This window comes from Cryptomeria japonica, chromosome 8 (assembly GCF_030272615.1).
Source record: "Cryptomeria japonica chromosome 8, Sugi_1.0, whole genome shotgun sequence".
NCBI lineage: Eukaryota > Viridiplantae > Streptophyta > Pinopsida > Cupressales > Cupressaceae > Cryptomeria > Cryptomeria japonica.
Window position 1 is genome coordinate 456,477,176 of NC_081412.1, and position 13,909 is coordinate 456,491,084.

Here is a 13,909-nt window from a genome sequence, read left to right on the forward strand (position 1 = left end):
CACTCCTCCATCGGTGTGCTTGTAAATGTTGGATATATGTATGTATGTTTCTTGGTGATGTAGGATTGCAGGTACAAGACATCGACTCCACTTGGTTTCACAGTTCTGAGCATGCCTACATAATCCCAATGGAAGTTGTGGGAGATTGTATAAGGCCCATCTGTTTCTCAAACCCTAGTCTTTTCTCGACATTAGAGAAATATGTTCGATCTTGTGTCAACCTAATCGGAGTGCCATATAGGCAAAATCCGATAACCCTAGGTATGTTGCATGTGAGTATGTTGTTGTGCTGTATTTTGAATTTTATTTGTTATAGTGTTTTATAAGATTTTAATTATAAGTATTTATTATAACATTTTTATTAAATTTACAATAATTTAATTTAATACTTATGTTTGTGTGTTTTAAAAATTAAATATGCATATATGTGCTGGATAGTTTTACCTTATTGATTAATTATAAAATCTATTTTAATGTTTAATTAATTAAAATATAATGTAACCATGAATTATTAATAAACTAAGTTTCTTTTTTTTTAAAGATAAAAAGATCAAGTTATTAAATAAATAGAATGATGGAAATTAATAAAAAATTAAATATCCTGTTCGAAAGTTATTTATTAAATAGAAAATTTATTAAGTTGAACTAATAATTTGGGAAAAGCAAGTAGATCTTCTCAACAAGAGGAATTTGGAGGAACTTTCAATTGTCCAAAAAATTTGAAGATTTTTATTTTGGCATGATTTTTGGGGGTTCTGGGAAGAATTTTTTTATAGAGAAATGGAGAATGTGGATTTTTTCATGCACTACTAGATTTTGGGTAGATTCATTTCCCGTGGCTCCAGTTATCATTTGGATTCTATTCTTCTTCATTATTTTTTGGTTGCTATTTTCAGGTAGGGTTTTATTGCCATTGTTTTTATTTTATTTTATTTTATTTTCGAAAACAAAATTATTTCTACATAATCTGAATGAATATGTGAGAATTTTCAAACAACTTTGTTGCAAAATGAGAATTTTATTTATGAATGGTGGTAATAATTATTAATCGGTTATTTTGGATGATTTCTTGATTCTTTTTTTTAAATAATTTACTTGTGAAAATGGAAGTTTGGGCTGATTTAGATTTTTGTAATTAAAAAAATATATATAAATAAATTTATTCATTTCTTTCTATATATTTTTCTATATTAATGAATGTGTTTCTCCAAGTTAAATTTCTTTTAAAATTCCTACTTTGTAATCTATTTGTAAAAATACAATTTTAATTTACTTTAATATTAATTTAATTTAATAATTTTTAATATTTTTTTGATTGGTAAAATATACATATTTTTTATTTAATTAAACTTTAAGTATTACAACTTCAAAGATAACAAACAATCAAAATTCTCCCAAAACAAGACATGACTACCATCACCACCCTCCCAAAAAATGGAATTAAAAACCAGTAACTAGCACCCATCCATACCCTGCCCAAACTTAAGAGTACGAAAAAACTTATTACATCTTGCCTGTTAAAAATAGGTGTTTCAAACTGAAAATCAAAGTTCAACTATGAAATTAATTCATAAAAAAAGAGAGATAATTGGTACCTATGGGTATCGTGCCTGTAGTAAGATATTCATGGTTCCTCCTTGATGCCTCTTACAGTCGAGGCACTCGATTCCCCAATCATCCAATTATGGTGAGGGTCACCACTTTCAACATGTTGACACCTCCTCCTTCCTCCTACCTTCATGCTCGCTGCATCTTGTCGACTCGGAGAAAAAACCCCACCATCCCCTCCATCATCGACATAATCTCCTATTTGGTTAGCTTGTTCTATGGATAGTCTCCTTGTTAATCTCCTCAAAGGACTCATAGTCTTTGCTGCTCTCCCGCCACCCTTCTGTCTGATCACATCTTCTATATCCATAATCTGAACAAAGATTAAAAGCCCTTCCCACCCTCTCTATGCATCATCCTTAAACTACAGTTTCACTTCCTCATGCCATCGAAGAAACTGAATGCGCGTGTGGCACTCCTTCATTTCCTCATTTGCCTCTGGGATACCTTTTACAAGATCAAATCCCCATCCTGGCACTACCCACTCTAGCAAAGATTCCAGGTTTAACAGATATTGCCCTGGAATTAGTCTCATCATCTTCTGCACCTCATCCACCGTGTGTCCTAGCTCTAATCCCCATGCCAAGAGCAACAAATAGATGTCCACTCTGCATCTATAGTGATGACCAATAACAGCCACCTCTTCACCTAAAACCAATTGTACCGCTTTTATAAGCAGCAGACCTTTAGCGAGAAACATCCTCTCAAGTTTCTTTGGAGGAACAAGACAGGGAAATGTTGGCATCAGTTTGGAAGTCTCCAAGGTGAAATTAGCTTCCACATCTGAGCTTGCAGAAGAAAAAATAGAGGTTTCTGATAAAACCAGATTCAAAACTGGTTTCATCAACTCGCTAGGTCTATTCATAATCCATGCGGGCAATACGAAATTGGCATTGAATGCATATCTCTCCACCATCGCCACCATTTTAGAGTATATCGCAATAACTGCTCATTAACACACACTTGCATAGGAAAAAAATGAACTTCTGATAAGGGATTTGAATTTAGTGTCACACCAACTTGGTAGTACATCTTAACTCCATTCAACAATTTTGTTTATGTCATTCTGCCACCTCACCTTCCCTACCTCAAGGCCACATGCTTCATTTAACAACTCATCTGCAATAGTGTTTCCCTCTCTTTTCATGTGTCAGATGCAATAATTCTTAAACAACTTAATTTTTTCACTTATTATCTTTATATACTTGTCTAATTTCCAGCACGGGGTGTGTCCTTTCACCAAAGCCTAGACCACAATTTGGGAATCACCTTCTAAATATAAATTCGACACCTTCAAATTAGCTGCTAAATCAACTGCAAGTAAAGCCGACTGGATTTTTGCCTTGTTATTCGTGTTGTCTTGAAGTCTTCTAGCCCCTTTACACAAGACCTTTCCTTCTTCATCACAAGCCACACATCCCGCTCCTGAGATTCCTGGATTACCTTTTGAAGCTCCGTCAAAATTTATTTTCACCCACCCCTTCTTTGGTTTTGACCATTTAATCGTCTCTCTATCTAGATGGTCGTGAGCTAGATTAACCCTAGGGAACCCATAAATGGGTCAATAATTTTCTATTTTAATATTCATAGAATTTAATATTATTGAGGGTGCTATTTTTTTTAATTTTCTTTATTTTTTTATTTTTTTTGTGGGACACTACCTCTACTTACACCGTGGGGAGGTAAAGCCCTCACCCACGAGTATGGGGAGGCATAGCCTTCACCCACACTATGGAGAAGCAAGACTTTCCCATGGTGGGGAGGGGGTCCCTCCCCTTTTGCCTCCTTTATTCCTATGTGGAGGTAGGAAAACTTTAAAAAATCACATGAAGTTTTTTTATTTCATTCAAACATTTCCATTCCCTCAGTCTTAGTTTGTTTTGAAGGAAAGAATCACTTTGTTGCAAGTTAGGGTCTTTGTTAAACAATATGAATTACTTTAGATTAGATTTAGAATATTTACTTTTCTATTTCATAAAGTATATTTAGATTTAGAATATTTACTTTTCTATTTCATAAAGTATATTTAGATTTAGAATATTTAGTAAATAAAATAGTAGTATAATATATATATTTTTTAATTGGTTTGATATTATTGTTTTTATTCTATAGGGGCCTTTTAATATTAATACAGGGCTTAGTTAATATAAATATGTCATACTGTCCCTTATGAATATGTATTGGAATTTAGCAAATTTAGTATAATATAGTTAATTTTCAATTTATGAAGATGTTTTATGTGGGATTAAATTTTGGAATTAGTTTATTAATTGAAATATTTATAAAAGTATATTTAATATTATGAATTTTGAAATTTATTTTGATAAGTAAATAAGGTATATAATAAATAATTTAGCTGAAAATTTATTAACTCTTTTATCTTTTTGGAAGAGAATTTGTTATTTTAATATGTCCTTTTAATGCTATGAAGTCTATTATCATTATGGTTATACAAGTTGTTCAATATAATTTAAATGATCATGGTGTATAAAATTGATCATGTTTATGAAATTTCATTTTAGAATCTTTTATGGGTTGCAAGTGATTTTATTCCTTTTTATTGTTCTATATCATCACTATTAACCCTTCTCCTTTAATGTTATAGTAACCTAAACGAACTTGGGTCAGGGTTTTGTGACTTTTTGGTGTTGATATGGCCAAATGTATTTTAGGGTCCCCAGAGGTTGGTCTTTGAGCTGAGTCTCTTTTGCTAGTAATTCTATGTTCTTTTCTATTTGAGCTTTATTTATGGATGGTTATGGCGACTTATCAAGTCTCTTGCTAATATTACATTTCTCTCCTTTATGGGATTGTGCCATGTTGTGCTCTTGTTGGAAGCTACTATTTATGATGTTTATTTGATTGAGATGCGATGTGATTCCAAACTTGGTTGTAACTCATTGTTTGGTCTATGGTGCTTATGATCCTCTTTATGAGACTCATGAGTTTATTTATGATGTTTCATTTGATGATGGTTGGTTTTGTGTATGTATGTTTCATAAGGGGGAGTGGCTTTCAAGTCAGGGTAGGGGCCCAAGGTGGTTGCCAAGATAACTCATTGGAAGTTTCCTTAATAAGTGATAACTTAAATTAATGTATTAGGGGGTTGGGTAGTGAATCACATTAAACAAGATAATTGGATGCCCTGCTCATGGCTTGAGTGCTCGTTTAGGCTTAAGATGAGGTGTGGAAGGCCTAGAATGGAAAAACCAACTACCTTGTCCTCATGAAAGGGTTGTTGGGTCTACATGAGTCTTGTATGGGGGTTGGGGGTCAGAAGAGGCTGCCAAGATAACCTAGGATGGGGTTCGGGTCCTATAGAGACTTGTCAGGATAACCCATATCAAGCTATGTGATTACACTCTTCCCTTGTGTGCACTAGTGTCATGCTTTTGTGTTTGCAACATTTGGAGTAATTTATGGTTGGAGTTTTATCTATGTGTATATGATTGAGAATTTTACCCAGTGGAAGTGTGTTTAGTCAATGTGTTGTGTTCCCTTGTTTGATTGTTTGAGGGCCTTATGCCTATCTCCTTGCATGGGGGGTGGACCTTTTGGATCCACATGGTCGAGTGGTAGTTTCCTTCTTCCATAGAGAATTTTGTACTGGCCTTGCATGGATTGGCTTCATTCTTGTTTCTAGCTTGCTCTCTTGGATTTGGTTAGATCAATGTTTCAGATGCTGACTTTATGTATTTGTCAATTGTATTATGTGTATAAGATATAACCTATGTATATATGTTCCTTCATGGAAATGTTGTAATCATGTTGTAGTTATGATGTACTTATGATGTAATTTTGATATATTGATGATGTAAATCTTATGTAACTGAAATGAATCTTAGGTGGTACAATTTTATAGCAGTTAGTGAAAACATTGTTCTCATGATCTTGAATATGTTCATGTTCACAATTCTTAGCTTGTGTATTATGATTAACTATAGTTAATGGGTTTCAATGAATATAGTTTTGGAAGGTATTTATATTATGAAATGTAAATGGATGAATCAACAATTGCTTAAATGGAATAGTAGGATTGTGTTGGTCATTTAAATTGCTAGAGTACATGTTTGTATTATATGTTATCTTTATTTAAATTAATTCCTTTAATGATGTATGATAAGATTAAGTAACCACATGGAGAAACCTTAGGGGAGAAGTAGTAGTGGTCTTCCACTTGTGCATTATTGAGAAATCTTATCCATTTAATGTTCTGAATGTTTATTAAATGTTTAAAAACAAATTTATTTCACCTTTATTTGTTTAAATTAGTCTTTTCTTCCAGGGTTTCTTGGCAACACTAGAACATAATGATCACAACATGCCAATACGGGCAATTTTTGTATTTTAATTTTGAATAATAGTTTGATTTTAAAATATTTATTTTAACTACTTTTCTATCTTAATTAATTAATTTTTAAATAATAAATAGTATTTAAAATTTAATCTTAAAAATTTAATTTTAAGATTAAATTTTAAATTATATTTGTTCTTCAATTATCTTGATTTACTATAAAATATCACTGTTGAATATATAAATGACTATAAAATTATAAAATAAATGATAAGAATTATTATTAAATGTTCATACCATTACACTGCACCCTTGCTATCATTATAAAATATCTTTCCATATTAACTAACTTATTTCAAAACTAACATTCATAATCACATCCTACTTAATTTATTATACTTTAATATTTGAATCTTTCTTAAATTATATCAAATAATTAACCTCAATATTATTAAAATATAATACTATTTTATTCCAAATAATCATTACCACACTCATCCCCAACTATCTCATCAACCCAAGCTAATATACTTTAATACAACCCATCTCCCTGAAACGACTATGCTTTAATATAACCCATTTAACTAAAATAACTACTATTCATTTTGTCATAACTTGTATCAAATCCATTAATTGAATTGACACTTGAACTTATTGAATGAGACATTTGAATCATGACGTAATGGATGATTGGCCCAAGAACTTAACTACACACCTCACTTAATTGCTTATTGCTGATGTAATCGCTCTCATAAATTTCACTTGTATATGTTTGTTTAACAGATTTCCTCACATTTATTATGAAAATGTTTGTTTTATCATCCAAACAGATAGGTTTGATACAGTAAAATGGGAGACTTTTAACATTAACGGAAGATAGTTTATGGTAATTTAGGTTATTGATTCTGGTTATTCAATTACTACTGAGTTTTATTATTTTTCATTCATCTTTTTTGGTACGATTTAAATATCTTGAGTTTTATTATTTTTCATTCATCTTTTTTGGTAGGATTTAAATATCTTAGAGTTGGTGGGTAGTTGTGTGCAGGATGAAAGGCACCTGTTTTGAATTCGTGATCATTTTAACGTTACATTGTGGGATCATCTCCTATATTATTTTAAGTTTTTCTATATCTACTGTTTCAATTATATTAAAGAACAAATTGCCTCTTCTCATATTTGTTTGTTCTGATCTTTTCCATCAGCTTATTTCACACCAAATGTCTATAGATTTTATCATTTTTACAGTGATTTAGATAAAGAATATCATTTTCTGTCAACCTGTCATTGCTGAATATTTAATTCTTATTCTTTATTTAAATATGGAGGAGCTTAAACATAGTGAGTTTGTATTTATTGATTTGTTAAAAAAAAAACTACAAGCTTTCAAATGGTAAATGGAGGATTCAACTAAGATAAGCAGCCGACATAACAAGGTGCTCGATGTTTATGTGGTGAGACTTATAGTTGTAAAATGATTTGTTAGTCACATTTATTGGAACTTAATCAGCTTTAATTGAATTCTTAGACTTAATTTCTACAACTATATTTTAACAATTTCTTTATCATCAAACGTTTAGAAATTCTATTATTTAGTTTCTGTTGTTTAGAAGTTTTGTTAAGCAGCAGTTGTAGTTATCTTCTATTCTGTCAAATTGTTCAGTTCTTGCTGTTGTATGGTTTGTTTTGCTCTCTGTAATTTATTTTCATTTGTTTTCTAATTTTTATTCCATACATCACTTATACAATCATATTAGACAATCTAAAATACTAATCTGGGTGATGCTTAAGTTCTATTAAATTAAGTAATATTTGATATTAAATAGAATTAAATTTAAATAAAGTAAAATAAAAATGATCTAGATGAAATTTAAGGCAAATTGATAGGAAAATCAACATTGTTTAAACTATATCAAATTTAGTGTCTTTATGGTATAATGCGATGATTAAGTTGTAGTGTTGTGATTGTTATCAAAATTCAAAATCTTATAGTGTTATTAAGAAATCATGATGGAATGAAGTCCCCATTTCTGACCTCGCTAGATATTAGCTCCAATTAAAAGTGTTTAACACAAATAATTAAAAGAAATTAAATAGTATTTAACGCTGAATTAATAAATTTAGATGTTGTTTAAGTAGAAAAATAGAAAAAATATGTCAATTTTTTGTATGTGGGCACCTCATGTAAACAACCAATATATTGGTGTGTTGGTTATACAAAAATACTAATGATATTGGACATCATGACTATAACACCCTGCCTCACACATAGATAATTCAACCTTACATGTTACATGATTTTCTTTAATAGATGGTTTTTGATGAAGGGTAAACGGGTTTTGAGAGGACCCAAAACCCCACAGGTTTTGAAGGGACCCGAAACCCTCATATTTTACTAGGATCTGGAACCCACATAACAATGCCGCTAAAAGAAAAGAACATCAACGTACCAGTAGCTAAGTCACAATCTGGACACAAAACGTCCCTAATGCATAAACAAGGTTCTTACAAGGCTCCCTTAACCTATAAAATAATGGGGTTTTGAAAGGCTCCCCTAACCTTCATCAAGAGTTTTAACTGGCTCCAAAAACTAGCAAACAAGGGTTTTTCCAGGCTCACATAACCTATAACAAAGTCATCAGCTTACCAACAACACAACTAATCCTTAACCAAAAACCATCACTGACCAGACTGGGCCCTTTAAAATTGCTAGCATCCAACATGCATGTGGAATGAACAACACTCCCACAACCAATGCACATGAAGAAGAGAAGAACCTGAAAGCATAGATGGGGGTTTTGAAAGGCTCCCCTAACCTTCCTGACATACACTAGGAGGGTTTTTGAAGGCTCCCTCAAACCCCAAAAAAGACTAGACAACATGGTTGAATAAACCCAACCTTGACCATGAAGATCCACAAGAAAGTAATGGTAGGTGGCCTCAACTAGCAACTCGAGCAGCATCCTCACCCAAAAGACCTTCTCCCACCATCTCCCCACCTCAATGGGGAAGAGGTCTAGCTCAATAGGAATAGAAAGAAGGCATAACATTAGCCTTTAAGACTCTCTCGTAGAAAGCAGAAACCCGACCGCTCCCAACCACCAAATCTCTGCCTCAATAGGAGAAAGGTCCACCTCAGATAGGCTAGGAAGAGAGAAGTCCAAAAGCCCACACATTATAATCATGGACCAGCAAAGAAAAAGCTCCTCCACCTCTGAATGAGGACATTCCATAACGGATAAAAAGTCAATCAACTATGTCTCTAACTCAACAAAAGATAGGTCCACCCCCAAAGGATAGAAAGGAAAGCTAACATAGAGCCCAAACAATCCTTTCTCAGCCAAAAAAAGCCCCTCGATCAAAACAAAAGAGCAACCTAACACCAGGAAGGAGCCAATAGAACAGGGGAAGCAAGCAGAAGAAACCCAAGTTAAAGATGAAATAGGAGAAGACCACATGGTTTGCTCATCCCAGAGACAATGAATCCCCTCCAAAATAACCACACTTTGCCAAGACCAAACAGATCCCTTCTTCATGAAACCCACGAAAGTAGAGAGGAACAGGGTATCCCCCCAAATGGGCAAGAAGTAGAGAAGGCAACACTGAACAACTTGCCACCCATCGCAACACTCGAAGGATGAACCCACACCACCAAGAGAGAGGGACCAAACAAAGAGGGAAAACAACAAGACACCATCCACCCCTGAGAAGACCCCATAACCAGGCAAGACACAGATCTCCAAACCCAAAAAATGACCGAATGAAAGCTTGGGGACCCAACAACCAACACTACCGCCCTCGTCACCGCTCTCCACCCACACACTCTACATCACACAACATCATGTAACGATGGTAGCAGAGATGGGCCAATGGGAAGAAGCCCCCACCATCGCCATCCGCCTCTCCATCGTCGTCTCTATTGCCTAAGTCCTCAAGCACTGAACCCTCACTCCAAAGTGCCCTCCTTTCCTGCTCATCCCTCCAAAAATATAGAAGATATCTTTCTTTAATAGATGGTTAGATATATTGGGAGGTTGTATTTGAGATGATTTTATGGAAATATGTTTGGTATTACCTAGATAAAAAATGATAGAAAATAATATGACTTATTATTGTGGTCTAAATATGTTCATGAATATGTTGGTTATGTGCCGAAAGGCAATGAGGACTATGGGGGAAGAGAATAACACTTATTGCAAATATATTTCCTTTATGAGAAGTCTAAGTTTATCCATCTTTAAACTTAGAAGAAAATGATATTTTAGTCTCTATATGAATGTGTTTGTGAGGTTTATCATCATGGTTCATTCATGTGGACTTTTGAGTCAATTTCCATGTTTAAATTTCAAAAATATACCCCTAGGGTCTATACCCTTGAGGTGGGGGCTTATTAGACATGCAATAAAGGCCTTGAGACTTGATTTCACTCTCGAAAAGTTCTCATTAAGATGAGTGACGTATTTTAAGGATAGATGAGGTGAGGGTACCAATCCCACCCCCCATACCTCATTTATGAGGGAAGACTTGGGGGAATGGGGTGTCCTAATATTTGTACCCTCTTAAATGAAGAAAAGACCTCATGGAGGAGAGGATGGAAATGTGACATGTGTCACCTTCCCATCTAAGTCTTCCAAGTTAATCTATTTTATATTGAGCTTGTGAAGGATGAATGGGTTGTTACCCACTTGTCCATTTTGGAGAACTCTTGCAGGATTTTGAGAAAGAAGATAGATTGGAGGGTAGGAATGAGTCCATCCTTGGAGAGATGGAGGTAAGAAAATGCAAATGTTTAGAGAGATAAGTTCTCTACTTCCTTTAATACATTTTGTTATTGTTACAAGTTTGAGATGTAGTTGCAAAATCTAGTATGTAGTGTTTATATGAAGAAAAATTATTAGAGTTATGAAAGGGTTTTAATGGATGACACTAAATTTATGGAGTATGTGAGACCACAATATCATGGGTCTAAATCAATCTTTTTTCTCAAGGGTATGGCTAGATCTTACGAGGCTCCATGATACCATTTTGGTTGGGAGGAGAGAAAGCCTTGTATTTGTGTTTTCCCATGCTCATGTATGATTGTGAGATCTTTCAAACTGTTCAGTTAAAGAAAAATTGTTGTGTAAAGAAAGAGAAATCCTTTGTTAGTTCTTTCCCATTAGGGTACATCTACTAATGATTACATATGTGGTTTTGAAAATAATAATTTTTAGGATACTGTATTATACTTATGGTTGAGATATTTCTTATGTAATAGAAAAGAAAGACTATTTGATGTTATTTTCTTATTGGTAAACTTCTGATAGGAATCATATGACTGATTTGAAAAAAAAGAAACCTAAATAGTTGTAGATTTTCTGTTATCAGAATCATACAATCTGTATTTCCTCTATACTCAAATAAAAGAAGAAGAAGAAAACAAAAGAAAATAAAACTACCATTGCACTTTACACTATGAAAGAAAAGAGGGTTTATTTCTATTTATTAAGAATTGAATTGTAAATTTAACTTTATTTAATATTGAAACTTGTTGGGATTAGGGTGTCTCAACATTAGAGTCCTACCATGCCAAATTAATTAATTGCTTCCTAATTGATTTATTCTAAGATATAAACTTCCTAAGTTGCCATTCACTTTGTGGGAACTCTTATTTAGCTGGTATCCTACATGGCAAGTGATGAAATGGCATATTCCTTATTTTCTAGGAAGTTGGTACCCACTTGGAAGATGCTATGCTGGAATGGAAATTGCTTTGGTATTTTCCTGTGTTGACTAAAGAGTCTAGGTTTTTAGCTTCTATTATGTATTGGAGTTGTATTTTAGCTATTGGAATTTATGGTGGAGTTCACTGGTATAAGTGGGTGTGAGGTATGGAAGGTGCCTATTCTTGGTCATAGTAAATACTATGTTGTCTTTACATTGAATTTGGCAAGATGACCATTATGGATGAGATAGGTGTTGTTTCCTTGGAAGTTGCTATGAGCAATGTGTCATGGGATTAACAAGATATTGTTTATTACACAACTTATCTCATGGGATTTGAAGATGGTTTTGGAAACCATGTGCACATACCACTTTATGATGAGCTCTATTTATATGTTGGTACCCTAGCTTATTTGAGAGAGGAGAGGAGTTCATTATTATAGGGTTATGCTATAGGATTTTCTCTAGGATGTAGAAGGATGTTAATCTCCATATAAAGGATTAGAGCCTGTAAATGTATTGTAACTTGTTGCTGAATAATTAATACATTGACTCAATGTTTTGGAGAGTGGGATTTTGTACCTGAAAGGTTTTTCCCCACGCATATCTATGTTCTCTCTTCTGTCTCATTCTTCTTGTTTCATGACACTAAAGTATTGAACCTGTATGTCGTAATGCTGCTGAAATTTTTCTTAGATCTATAAATTGTGATCACTTTCCTCTAAGGTCTTAATCATGGGAAATCAACTATGTTTGTTTCTGCTTTTATGACATAGTAGTATGTGCTTGTATCAACATGTTGTAATTTGTATTGAAGATGATACATGATACTAGAGGTGCATACTGATCTCAAATGGCTTTCTAGGATTTCCCATTTCCCTTTAATTGATATCAGAGATTTATTCCATGATTTGCATGGTTCTTGCATTTGAGGGTTCATGGTGTTTCAGGTTCTAGGTATTTATTTTGTGCATATTTTTTATCTTGGAAAGCTCGAGGAAATTTTTTTTGAAGGAATCGACTGATGATTAATCCTTTGATGAGTGGAAGTCTTGCAGTTGATCTAGTTTTTTCAAGAGATAGTAGGCATTTTGAAGGAGGATGAAGATGGAGTTTTTTGGAGTTCATCATGTGCTTTCATTTAATATGATATTGATCTGGACCTCCAATTTGACAGTGTTATAACCCTAATACATGGTGGTGATGTTTCATTTAATGGTTGTGGGCAACAAAGTTTTCATGTTGGGTGTTTGGTTTTAGCTCCCTAGCAATATGGAGAAACTTGGGTTGTCTAAACTATGGTGTGAATATGCTTATATTGGGTACTTGTTTTAGTCCTTGATATTGGAAGGTATTGTTTCATTATCCCTGAATACATGAAGGCTATGGATTTAATCATTGGATGATCTGGAATCTTCTACAATAGCCTATCTCCCTTAGATGCATGTACTAATGATAGTAATAGAGTTGGTCAATAAATGGATCAGGAGATCCTAGACTACTTTTTCCTTATGGATGGTTGTACTTGCATGGATTAGATTCATGTTCCTTGGATATGAAGGTTTAATAGATTTTATGCTCAAAATCTATGGTGATGCTTGACAAATTCCTAGACTATGGTGCTCGATGTGGACATGACTCGTGAATCAGATCTATGCTTGATTTGGTGTTTGAGTCATGTTGTCTACATGATTTTTCTCTTTGAGATATGATTTTGCATGTCACTAATTTGACAATGAGTTTGCATGTTTCATTGATTGGATCTACGAGTTCTGCAATATTGTGGGTTGTCTTTACCTATATGTTCACAGTGGGAGAACTTGGATGTGGATTGTCTATATCCATGAGGTTTGATTTAGTGTTTATGTATACTTATTAGTTGGCCTTGTTTGTGGTCACTTGTACATTAGTGTGGTTGCTTTGAGATGAGGGGATGGATGATAAGTGAGTACCTGGATAGTCGATTATGGGGTCTTGTAGCATGGTGTATTTCCTTGGTTTCTAGATCTTGGTTTCACTTGGTGTGATTTGCAGTACACTTGTATGTGTGTGTTCCTGGATGGTTTTTAATATTTGGGAGATGGTGTGTAATGTGCTTGGAGAGATTGGTATCATGTTTCAATCGGAGGTTTAGTAGTGATTGTGTATTCATCACTTGGTGATGGATGATCTTCTTTAGTGATGCAGATGGTTTGGAAGGATTTTTAGATCCTGTTGCTACAGAAGGGTTCTTTTGCCTTTTCATGTACACTATTTGAGGATGTGTAACATCTCAAGGCTGTGAAGGACTCTTGGAGTTTTTGG